Below are 13,067 nucleotides of genomic sequence, written 5' to 3'. Positions count from 1 at the left end.
AGGGAGGGAATGTGCTGCATCTTGATAGTGATGGTGATTTCCTGGGTATAACCAATCATCACCACTCCTCAGTGATACACTTTAAATAGATGGAGTTTACTGTTCTTAACTTACTCCTGAATGAAGTTGATAACTTAAAGAGAAAAGGAAAGGAAAGGGTCCTTAGCAGTGTCAAGGGACCTGGCTGGGCACACCAGACGTACCAATGAGGAGAGCCTTGATGATTCTGGGGGCTGTCTGGGTAGACTTTCAATGGGCAGAAAAGTCAGCATTCCACTCCCTCTCTTCTCCCTTTCCTCCTTCCCCTCCTTCTTTCTTCTTTTTTTCCCTGCTTTGCCTCATTTTTTTCTTCTTCTTTTCTAATTTATAAGACAGCTAGAATAGAAGGCAATTACTGAGAGATCTGGAGATTTTTATTGTCTCCTTGGGAGGAAGCTGTGGGCAGAACTGGAGGAAGAGGTTCATCTTACTCAGGGGAGAATTTCCAGTCTAGCTGTGGACACTGACCTTTGCACGTCTTTCGTCCCTCCTCCAATGCTGGAAAATGAAGGATTGCTGTGTTTATCATAACACATTTTCGGTCATTTTAGTTTAGTTTGTAATTAGACTACAATTACCTAACCCAGTTGCTTAATAATAAAGACTATTCACCCCAGGCAGCATGGTGCAAAGGGAATTGTGCCCTCCACCCCAGGGCGGTGATCCCAGGTCCCTTTGGCCTTTATATTAACCTACGGTTTGAATCTTGGTCTGCTGCATTAAGCTGCTGTGTGACCTCAGACAAACCTCTAAACCCTTCTGAGCCTGGTTTATAATACTTGTAATGATCAAATGAGACAGTATGTGAAAATAAAGAGAGTGGCTGTCACCTGAAAGGTGCCTAGTAAGTATGTGCTGTATCTGAATCCCTGACAGATATATTCAGTACCCGTGAGAGCACGGTACCGTGCCAAACAAACTAGAAATGCACACACATGGAAAAGAAAAGTCTCAGGTGAGTGAACGCATTAAAAAGGTACATGTGGTGCATTCTCAGATGCCAAAATAGTGCTCAGGACTGAGGTGAGAGATAGGGGCCCAGGAGTTTACTGAAGAGAGGACTTTTTCATTGTTTTCAGTGGGAGGGTAAAACTTCACCTGCAGTGTGACAGCGGCTACATCCAAAGACTCAGAGGAGCCCGCATGAGGAGGAGGAGCTGAAAGCGGAGGGAGGTGGTTGGTGCCACTGTGTGTGTGTGTGTGTGTGTTTAGCCAGGAGGGAGCTGTTGGGAAATGCCACCTAAGGAATGTTTTCAAGTGCAATTCGAGCACTTTATGATGTGAAGAATAAATATGCTTTCCTTTGTAGTCCCTTGAGAGGGGAAGTAGCACATTCTGGGTGGCTCTGGAGTGGCTGATTTTGGTCCTGGGCTGTTGCTCAGGCTGTGGGGAGGAGCGGTCCCAGGCAGGAATCTGAGGAAGGAGCTACAGGGACTGTGGCCCTTGGCCAGGCGGGATGGAGAGCCTGCTATGGATTTTCTCAGCGGTTAGAGCCTCTGTTGTCTAAGCTGGGAAAACTGACAGTCACTGAGGGAGAAACACTGGCAGGACACTGACAGCTTCCTCAGAAGAAACACATGTGTGCTGCGCCCAGCCTGATGTCCGTGCCCCAGCCTGAGCACCCATGGTCTCACTTGGTGTCACACAACATACTTCTCCTCTGTCTTCAATGTCAAACCTTCCCCATGGTGAAAATGGGCAGGGCTGGGCCAGGGGGCAAATAAGCTACATTTTTCTTACTGCGGTCAGAGTAGCACATTCTTTTTTGTTTTGTTTTGTTTTGTTTGAAACGGAGTCTCGCTTTGTTGCCCAGGCTAGAGTGCAATGGTGTGATCTCAGCTCACTGCAACCTCCACCTCCTGGGTTCAAGTGATTGTCCTGCCTCAGCCTCCCGAGTAAATGGGATTATAGGCATGTGCCACCATGCCCTGCTAATTTTGTATTTTTAGTAGAGACAGGGTTTCACCATGTTAGTTAGGCTGGTCTCGAACTCCCAACCTCAGGTGATCTGCCCGCCTTGGCCTCCCAAAGTGCTGGGATTACAGGCATGAGCCACCATGCCTGGCCCAGAGTAGCATATTCTTGATTTGAATGTGTAGACTGGAAAGGTCAGTGTAGTCTGATGATGATGATGATGATAATGATGATGACAGTATCAAGCACTTGTACAGCACTTACTACTATCTAAGCACTTTTCTAAACATGTAGCATACAAAAATTCATCTCATCATTTAATCCTTACAGCATCCTTGAGGTGAGGTCTTATTGTCATTGCTCCTATTTATAGTTGAGGAAAACTGAGGCATGGAGAAAATGACTCATCTCTAAGTGGTGCAGAAGGATTTGAACCCAGGTCATCTGACTCCAGAGTCCCTCTCGTGGGCATGTGGCTACACTGCTTCTTACCATGTATGTGTGGATTGGATGAGTCCTTCCTGATAGGAACAAACCCATTAGGTTTTTTTAGGCATCTGTTTCAAAGGGTCCTCCTATATTTGTAAGGCAAACCTTTTTCTTCTGTTTCTCTCCTTCTTGCACCATTATACGATCCATAGTCCTCAGGACATGGCCCCAGCCTCATCACAAGCAGTACATGTGACAATGTGTCCACCTGCAGTTCTGTCCCTGCCCAGGGCTGGGCACAGCAGCCCACAGAATGCTTCTGCTGAGAGGTAGATTCTAAGGTGTGGACCCAGGACCTCTTGGGTAGTATTCTGAGACATATTTGGACAAAAGCTACTGAGGCAGTGTGGAAAATAGATACTTCTTGTCTTGAAAGCTAGGTCAAGGCAAATGTTTGTTTGTCTTTTAAAAATTATGGCAGTTAGCTGAAATTGTATTTCAACTGCTAGGAAGCTAGAATGGCCAGATCTTAGAAACTGGTGGAGAGGCAGTCAGTTAATAAAAATTTCCTTGGAAGGAGTGATGGGGGAGGGAGAAGAGAGGGAGGGAGGGAGGAAGGAAGGCAAGGGAGCTGGACCTTCCAGAGCGGTCATTTCTGGATTCTGTAGCCTTTAAATGAACACAGAGGTCTTTCGAGGCCTCTCAAAGCACTGGCTGCCTTCTGCAGTCTTTGACTGTGAGAGGCAGTGTAGGAGGAGCCTGAATTGGCCTGACAGGGGCTGTCCTTTGCCCTCAGGGCACCAGTGCACCCCCAGCTGCACCTCATGCCATATGGTAGCAGGGCCTGTGTTCTGTGTCTTCTTTTCCAGCTGGCCTGGGAGCTCCTGGAAGGCAGGGCCTGTGCCACCTTCTGCTCTGCATCTCAGCACTTGAGTAGAGTCTGGCATAGACTCTACTTAGATTAAAGCATGGGCTCAGTACATATTTATCAAAGTCAGTTGGCATCAAGAAGCCTGGATTCAAATATTTGCTTTGTGATCTTAGGCAATGACTTGTAATGAACTAGAATATCAGTATTTTTGACCTGTAAAACCTCTACTACATTGAATTAAATATGGGAACATGTAAAGAGGCCACAAAGAGGAGGCCTTCAATCAGGATTTCCTTCTTTTTTTTGGCAGTCGAGCATAAGCAATGTCAGATCCCCACACAGAAACCACATCCACCAGGGAGTTCCTCGTCGGTCCTCACCCATCCTTCTAGCCAGGGACTGAAACTTCAAAAAAGAACGGATTCCCTTTTTAGAATATTGCAAAAGATCATGTCCTTTGTGGTTAGAAAATTGCCTTAAATAACTGATCATTTTCACTTGAATATCCTGCAACAGGGGAACACTCGTGTTCATCCTTTCAGCATGTTCAATGCATGTACAAGTTACACAGGAGGAGGCTGTACAAAGGTAGTGGTGAAACATTGGCTTGGAGACAGACTGGTTTTTAATAAAATGCACACAGAATTTTACGAAGACAGGCATATTCTGGGACAGAAAGCAATTTTCAAATTTAAAAAGATTCAAGCCATACAAAGTGTGTTCTTTGATTACAGTGGAATTACATTAGAAATAAGTAATAGAAAGACTATCTGGAAAATCTCCAAATACTTAGAAACTAAATGACACATTTCTAAATAACCCACTCCAAAGAAGAAATTAAAAGGGAAATTAGAAGCTGTTTTAAACTGAATGAAAATAAAACCCCATCATATCAAAAATTGTGAGATGCCACTAAAACAATGCTTAGTGCTCCTGGTGGGGTTGAGGGGGTGGGTGGGAATATACAGAAGTAAATGTCTGCATCAGGAAAGGTCTCAAAGCAATGGCCTGAACTTCCACCTTAGAAACCAGGAAAAGAAGAGCAAATTAAACCCAAAGCAAGGTGGAGAAAAGAAATAATAAAGAAAAAAACAGAAATCAGTGAAATAGAAAACAGAAAAACAGGCCAGGCGCAGTGTAATTACACGCCTGTAATCCCAGCACTTTGGAAGGCTGAGGTGGATGGATCACTTGGGGTCAGGAGTTTGAGACCAGCCTGGCCAATATGGTGAAACCCCATCTCTACCAAAAATATAAAAAATTAGCTGGGCGTAATGGTGCATGCCTGTAATCCCAGCTACCCATGAGGCTGAGGCAGGAGAATCACTTGAACCTGGGAGGTGAAGGTTGCAGTGAGCCGAGATCGTGCCACTGCACTCCAGCCTGGGTGACAGAGCAAGACTCTATCTCAAAAAAAAGAAGAAGAAAAAAAAAAGAAAACCAATAAAGAAAATCAGTGAAACAAAAGCCGATTCTTTGAAAAGGTCAATACAATTGATAAACTTGTAGCCATAATGATAAATGGAAATAAGGAGAGAAGACATATTACTAATATTAGGAATGAGAGCGGTAACATCACTACAGATTCTATAGATATTATGAACAAGCTTGTGCCAGTAAATCTGACAACTTAGTTGAAATAGGCATGATATTGTTACCAGTGGAGAGTGTCCAGGTTCTTGGCGTTTTGAACAAAGAATTGGACAAAACACACAAAGAAGTGAAAGAATGAAGCAATGAAAGCACAGATTTGTTGAAATGAAGGTACACCCCACAGAGTGGGAGTGGGCTTGAGCAAGTGGCTCAGGAGTGCTGGTTACAGAAACCTCTAGAGGTTTCCCATTGGTTACTTGGCTACACCCTATGTAAATAAAGTAGTGGCCTGAGACCAGTCTGATTGGTTGCAGAAGGCAGCCAATCAGAGCCTGAAGTGAATTTTCAGTTACATCCCTGTGCAGATGAAGACTAGGCCTGTGACCAGTCTGATTGGTTGCAGGAGGAGACCTTTCAGAGGTACCTTCCGTTTTTCATCTACAATGCAGAAAGTGGGGAGGGTTGCAAAGAGTATAGCCTCTGATCCTTTTTTTACCTGAGTGTGGAAAGTTAAGGTTTTCCTTTTGATTCACTTCTAGTCAGTCTGCGCAAATCAGCCTTAGGTTCCCTGCCTCCAGACCCTATTCTCCTGCCTCAACATTGTAATATAATAAGAAATACATATTCGCTCTCTGCTCCAGGTCCTTGGCACAAAACTCCTGAAACTCTTATAATTTCCTGAGCAATCAGGTGCTGTGTACATCTTTTGTTCTAATATTTCATCTTTGACCTCAGTTCTTGACCCAGATCTCCTAATCTGTTGGAATTTGCTGGGTGATAGGAGTCTCTTTTGTTCTAACGAGGAACCTCTTGGTGGGCGCCTAAGTGGATGCTGGTCACTGGAAAGACCAAGCCACAATTAGAAACTTTGAACTTTCAGCCCTACCCCAATCCTCCAAAAAGAGGAAGGGGGCTAAAGATAGAGTTAATAATTGATCATGCCTATATGATAAAGCCCACATAAAAATCCCTGAAGAACTATGGGGTTCAGAAAACTGGGTTGCTGAACATGTGTATGTGCTAGGAGAGGAGCCCAGAGAGGGCATGAGAGCTCCATGCTCCTTCCCTCAAGCACTGACCTGTGTGTCTCTTCATCTGCTATTCATCTGCATCCTTTATCACATCCTTTATTAATATAATAAGTAAATATAAGTGTTTCCCTGGGTTCTGAAAGTTGCTCTAGCAAATTATTGTACCCACAGAGAGGGTCATGAGAACCTCAATTTATAGCTGTTCAGCCAGAAGTATAGGTGACAACCTGGGACCTAGAATTGGCATCTGAAGCTGGAGTCAGGCTTGTGGGCCTGATGCTTTAACCCGTGGCATCTAACTATAACTCCAACTCCAGGTAAACAGTGTCAGAATCAGCCAGGCACAGTGGCTCATGCCTGTAATCCCAGCACTTTGGGAGGCTGAGGCAGGCAGATCACTTGAGGCCAGGAGTTTGAGACCAGCCTAGCCAACATGGCGAAACCCTGTCTCTACTAAAAATACAAAAATTAGCTGGGCATGGTGGCATGTGCTTGTAATCCTAGCTACTTAGGAAGCTGAGGCACAAGAATCACTTGAACCTGGGAGGCGGAGGTTTCAATGAGCCGGGATCATGCTATTACACTCCAGCCTGGATGACAGAGCGAGACTCTGTCTCAAAAAAAAAAAAGGGGTCAGAATTTAATTGAATCGTAGGATCGTAGGACACTCTGTTGATGTCTTCTGGAGAATTACTTGATACAAAACTTCCCCTCAAACACAAAACAAAACAACAACAACAACAATAACAAAAAGCCTTATAGGCCCAGATGGCTTCAGTGGGGGAATTTTACCAGACATCTAAGAAAGAAATCCTACCAACTCTACATAAACTCTTCTAGAAACTTGAAGAGGAAGGAATACTTCCCAACTCATGCTATGAAGCTGGCAATACGCTGATACTAAAGATAAAGATATTACAAGAAAAGAAATGTACAGACAAGTATTTTACATGAACATGGATGTGAAAATTCTGTCAAATTGAATTCAACAATATGTAAAAAAGCCATCATGATCAAGTGGGGTTTATCCCAGGAATGCAAGATTAGTTTAACATTAGAAAGTCAATGTAATTCACCACATTAAAAAACTAGGAGTGGGGGCGTGGTGGCAGGCGCCTATAGTCCCAGCTACTCCGGAGGCTGAGGCAGGAGAATGGCCTAAACCCAGGAGGCAGAGCTTGCAGTGAGCTGAGATCCGGCCACTGCACTCCAGCCTGGGCAACACAGCAAGACTCCGTCTCAAAAAAAAAAAAAAAAAACTAGGAGGGGGAGAAACCCCTTTAATCATGTCAGTAGATGCAAAGCATTAGAGAAAACCCAGCCTGTATTCCTGATACAAACTCTCACCACACTAGAAATAGAAGGGAACCTCCTTAACTTGGTAAAGAATATCTGCAACAAACCTACTGGTAACACACTTACTGGTGAAAGACTGAGTGCTGCCCCCTAAGTTTGGTAACATGGTCAGGGTATTCACTCTCACCACTTTTATTCCACACAGTATTGCAGCTTTTAGCCAATACAGTTAGGCCAAAAAGAAATACAGGGCTTCTAAATAAGAAGAAGTAAAATTGTTTTCATTCATAGACAACACGACTGTGTAGAAAATTCAATAGAATCTACAGAAAATCTCGTAGAACTAATAGGAATTCAGCAAGCTTGCAGGATACAAGATAAATATATGAAAATCTATTGTATTTCCCTATACCAGCAACAATTGGAAATAAAAATATGCTATTTACAATAACATCAACAATATTAGATAGGAGTATGTCTGACAAAAGATGAACAATATTTGTACACTGAAAATTATAAAACATTGCTGAGATAAGTTAGTTCTTAACTGAGAGTAGAGATAAATCATGTTCATGGGTGAGAGGATTCATTATTGTTGAGATGTCAGTTATCTCCAAATTGATCTACAGATTTAAGGCAATCTCAATCAAAACCCAAACAGGGAAATTTACAAGCTGATTCTATAATTCCTATTTTTTTTTTTTTTTTTTTTTTGAGATGGAGTCTCACTCTGTCACCCAGGCTGGAGTGCAATGGCACAATCATGGCTCACTGCAACCTCCGCCTCCCAGGTTCAAGCAATTCTCCTGCCTTAGCCTCCTGAGAAGCTGGGATTACAGGCACCTGCCACCATGCCTGGCTAATTTTTGTATTTTTTTTAGTAGAGACCAGGGTTTCACCATGTTGTCCAGGTGGTCTTGAACTCCTGACCTTAGGCGATTGACCCACCTCGGTCTCCCAAAGTATTGGGATTACAAGCATGAGCCACCGCGCCCAGCTCTAAAGTTCTTAAGGAAATTTAAAGGACCTAGAATAGCCAAACCAATTTTGAGAAAGATCAGCAAAGTTGGCAGACTGACATTACCTGATTTCAGGATTTGCTATAAATAAATCCATACTTTTCAAAACAATGTGGTGTGGGTATAAACATAGACAAATAAATAGATCAGCGATTCAGCCATTCCATTCAGAGATATTTACACAAAAGAAATGGAAGCATATTCCATACAAAGATTTGTACATGAATATTTTAAATAACTTTATTTATAATAGCCCCAAACTGGAAACAGCCCGCATTTCTACCAACAGGTGGATAGATACATTGTGGTACATCTTTATGATGGATGCTACTCAGCAACAAAAAAGAAATGAACTATTAACACATGCAGCAGTGTAGCTGAATCTCCAAATAATAGTGCAGAGTGAAAGAAGCCACACTAAAAAGTACAGTGTTATGATTCTATTTATGTAAAACTCTGGAGAAGGAAAACTAATCTGGAGTGACAGAAAGCAGGTCAGCTTTTCCTGGGAATGGGAAGTGAGGGGGATTGCACATAAGCATGAAGAAGGAACTTCTGGAGGTGTTGGATGTGTCCATGATGTTGATCATGCAGATTGTGTGCTTGCAGTGGTTGTCTGCCTCAAATATGTTCAGCTTATGGCATTTCAATTATACCTTAATAAAGCTGTTCACAAAAAAAAAAAAAAAAAGTCACTGGGAATATTGTAGCCTCTTCCCCAACCATTCTACTCAAATTTGTCTCATCTAAGACACACTGACCCTTTCTTGCCCAATCCAATATATTTGTCTCTGTCCTTGATTTACTTAACTTCTCATTGCACTTGACTTAGGCGAGCACTTCTTTCTGCTAGAAACACTTTTCTCTCTTGGCTTCTGAACAGCACATTCTCTTGGGTTTTTTCCCCTAGCTCTTGTGGCTGCAACTCCTCTAGCAAACGTCACTTGTTAAAGGGCCTTTGACCCTATCTTCCTCTCTATTTATACTCTACTCAACTCCAAGGTTATCCCACCTAGTCCTACAATTCAAAGCAGCAGCATCTGTACATCCCAACAGAATTTTCTGGGATAATAGAAAGAGTCTCTATTGGCATTGTCCACATGGTGGCCACTAGCCATCTGTGGCTATGACTTGAAATGTGGCTAGCGTGACTAACATATGAATTTCAAATTTTATTTATTTAAATTAATTTCAACTGAAATAGCCACATATGGTTAGTGGCTACCGTATTGAATAGTCCAGGTCTAGATCACTGTGTGTTTACAAGCTGTGGGTAGGAACACATTTGCTGGTCTTGACTTTTATTTTTTCAGAATAAAATAAGTTCTATTTTTCACAAAATATTTGTTTCAGGCTGGTATCTCTAGGGCTCACACATTCACACATAGATTTGTGTTATTATTTTTGGTTTGGTTTTGTATGTAAGTTGAAAGGCACTGATCTAGATGCCGATGATGTCCATGTTAATGTTTTCAACCATGAGCTGAGGTCCAGAGTCATATTTGTCATCCTGACATCTCATCACAAATCTGTAAGTGTGCTGTTTTTCCCTCCAGTTATCCCACGTCTCAGCAAATGGCACTATCTTTTCCTCCAATTGATGTGGAACAGTGACCTGAATTTTCTGCTTTCCTGTCCCCGCTCCCCGCCACACCCTACTCCCACACTCAGTCCAGCAGCAAGGTCTGTTGGCTCTGCTTCCTAAATGGGTCCCAGGTCTACCCACTTGTTTTCATTTGGGTTTCTATCAACATACTCTAAGCCCCTGTCCTCTCTTGCCTGGAGTACTGCCGTAGCTTTAAACTGGTCTGTGATTCACTGTTATCTTCATAAGACCCACAGTGGCCAAAGGAATCTTCCAGAGCCATAAATCAGATGCTGCTGCTGCCCTACTCCAGAGCCTCCAAGAGCTTTCCACTGCCATGCTCTATTGTCACCTTACTGTGCCTATGAGGCCCTGGTGACTGGGCCCAGCCCTCTGGTATTGGTCCACCACAGTCACCCTGGTCATTCTGTGCCAGGGACTTCCACTTCCTTGCTTATTTATCTGCAGGACTCTGCACATGTGCTGTGACCTAGGCCCCCCAGATCTTCCCAAGATGGCCCCTCTCTGTTAATTCAGGTCTTAACTCAGAGGTGACTTCCTCAAAGGAGCAGCCATTCTCTGACTAAATCAGTAAGTGTAACCCAAGTCAGAGTGATAGTATTTTAGGAGCAAATGAGATACATTGTTACTGAAATAGAGTGCTTTTGAGTAATAGGAGCCAAGAGCCATCAAAGTATTCTTAACTAGAGATCCTTGAATTTTCTTTACAAATCATCTGTAATCAACAAAATCCTTCTGTGCAAGTAATACTGCCAAGTTTCTGTATGAAGAATAAATATTGGTCTTGCTATTTTTTAACTTACTCGACTGAACACCCCATTATGCAAATTTAATGAACAGTTTAAAATATGCATATTATGTACAATATTGTGTATTAAGATATAGATGTATAAATTATGTTAATATAAAATTTTAAATGAGTATTTCATTAATGTGAATATGTCATATGCACAAGGCAAATAGCATTTATTTAAACTTTTTAATCTCTGAGATTTATGTACATCATGGTTAGCTTTGTGAGAAAGTTTGAATTTGATTTGATTTAGGTTACCAAATTTGATTTTAATTATCCAAATTTAAATTTGATTGTCGTGAAGAGAAAGATCTGTAGGGTCGATTATTCCTTGTGTAATTTTAGTCTTTACTTTGTGAAAATGTGTTATCAAAATAGTGCAGAAAAATTACAAGTTATTAACAAAATAAATTATAGGATTTGTGATTTTTTACCTTTGCTTTAAAAAAAAAAAAGAAAAAAAAAAAAAAAAACATCCTGGCAAACACAGTGAAACCCTGTCTCCTCTAAAACTACAAAAAAATTAGCCGGACGTGGTGGCGGGTGCCTGTAGTCCCAGCTACTCGGGAGGTTGAGGCAGGAGAATGGCGTAAACCTGGGAGGCGGAGCTTGCAGTGAGCCAAGATCGTGCCACTGCACCCCAGCCTGGGTGACAGAGCAAGACTCCATCTCAAAAAACAAAAAAAAACAAAAAAAAAACCCCAAAAACAAACAAACAAAAAAAAACAAGCGTACATTCAAATACTGAAGCTTTTTGTAGTAGTCACTTGCATAACAGATTCCGAAAACAACAAAACTGAAACTGTATGTGCAGAATACTATGTATTGGTTAAACTACATAACACAGGAGGCAGTAGGAAATGCATTTACATTTGCAAAATGAAAATTGAATATAAATAGGAAAATGTGGCATGATTTTATCCTAGAAAATTATTTAAATCAGAATAGATAGTGTTCAGAAAGTTAAAATAAGGCCTCCATTTTACTTTACTTGTATTCCATTCTGTACAAGTTCAGAAATGGTGGTGATTAAAATATTTAAGTCACTTTACATTCTTCTGGGATAGCTCTCCAAAGGGAATAATCCAAGCCACAGACAAAGATTTACGCACAAAGACGTTAGTTATGGCATGGTTTATAATTTTGAAAAGTCAGGAGCCATCCAAATATCCAGTGGTGGGGGGAATTAAGTAGATTGTATAACATCCTTACAAAAAGATTATATAACCACTAACATTAATTTTTAGGAAGATTGTTTAATGTGGGAAAATGCTTCTGACATAATGCTAAGTGAAGAAAAAGGATATATTTATATGGTATAATCTTAATTAGGTGAAAATAATATCCATAGAAGAAAATATATTGATAGTAGTTAATTCTGAGTACTGCATTGTTGCTGGTTGTATTTTCCAGGTTTCTAGAAAAAACACATATTACTTTTATAATAGGGAAAAGATTATTCATAAAAGAAATTTTGATGCTAATAAAATATTAAATATTTAAGGTTACTGTGCTTTAGAGCCAGAGAGTAGTGCATGGCTCATTTAGTCTGGGAGCTCATGAGTGAGGGTTATAATTGGTAAGGGAGATTGAGAACTGTTTTTTCAGATGGCTCCATGGACAGCAAGGTTTCTTGGTGTTTTTGCTCTCAGATAGTCCCTGATGTGCTCAGTTCTGTCACTTACTGACTGTCACTGCTGATCAGAAAGTCTGACTGGCTGTTAGCTTTGTATTTGACAGATATAAAACAGGAAGACCAGGTAGTTGTTACCTAATAAATATGACTTATTTGCTGGCCAAACATTTTAAAACAGGGGGCAAAAATGATAGATTCCTGATTGTGTAAAGTGGGAACGATTCTGGATCATTTTTCAATCTTTAGGTTCTGATCAATTTAGAGGTCATGAAATCCTTTTAGTGAGTCTTCCCTAGCATTACTTTGTAAATGAAATTAGAGTAGAATAGAAATGCCAGAGTGCGTGGCATGCAGTAAGTATCCTGTAAGTTTTAATTTCAGATATGTGTTTGTAGGTACTGGATTGTGACATAAAGTGTGTTTTTATTTTGGTTTGATTTTTTATCTATAGTTTGCTGTCAAAAAAGTCCAAAGACTCTTAGTGCGATCCACACCAGTGATGTGCAGTATTCTCCAGTGATTATAGCATCAGTGTCACTTGGGAGCTTGTCAGAAATGTGCCTTATTAGGCCCTGCCCAGATCTACTTAATCACAAACACTGGTGGTGGATCCCAGCACTGTGTGTTTTAATGAGTCCCTGTCTTAGTCCATTTTCTGTTGCTGTAAGAGAATATCACAGGCTGGGTATTTTATTATAATAGAGGTTTATTTAGCTCATAGTTCTGGAGGCTGGGAAGTCCAAGAGCATGGCACTGGCATCTGGAGAGGGCCTTTTTGCTGCATCATGTCATGGTGGAGATTATCACATGGTGAGAGGACAAGTGTGTGCCAGCTCAGGA

The 13,067-nt window shown here is 41.4% G+C and overlaps 1 protein-coding gene across 1 annotated transcript in view; it reads left to right on the top strand.

Moving 5' to 3' along the window:
* The window catches only part of PPP1R14C (protein phosphatase 1 regulatory inhibitor subunit 14C), a 107,552-nt gene that overhangs the window by 92,224 nt on the left and 2,261 nt on the right, over window positions 1–13,067 (top strand). The window lies entirely within an intron of this gene.

The sequence above is a fragment of the Rhinopithecus roxellana genome, chromosome 4, assembly GCF_007565055.1.
Source record: "Rhinopithecus roxellana isolate Shanxi Qingling chromosome 4, ASM756505v1, whole genome shotgun sequence".
Taxonomy (NCBI): Eukaryota; Metazoa; Chordata; class Mammalia; order Primates; family Cercopithecidae; genus Rhinopithecus; species Rhinopithecus roxellana.
This window is presented reverse-complemented; position numbering and strand designations above follow the sequence as displayed.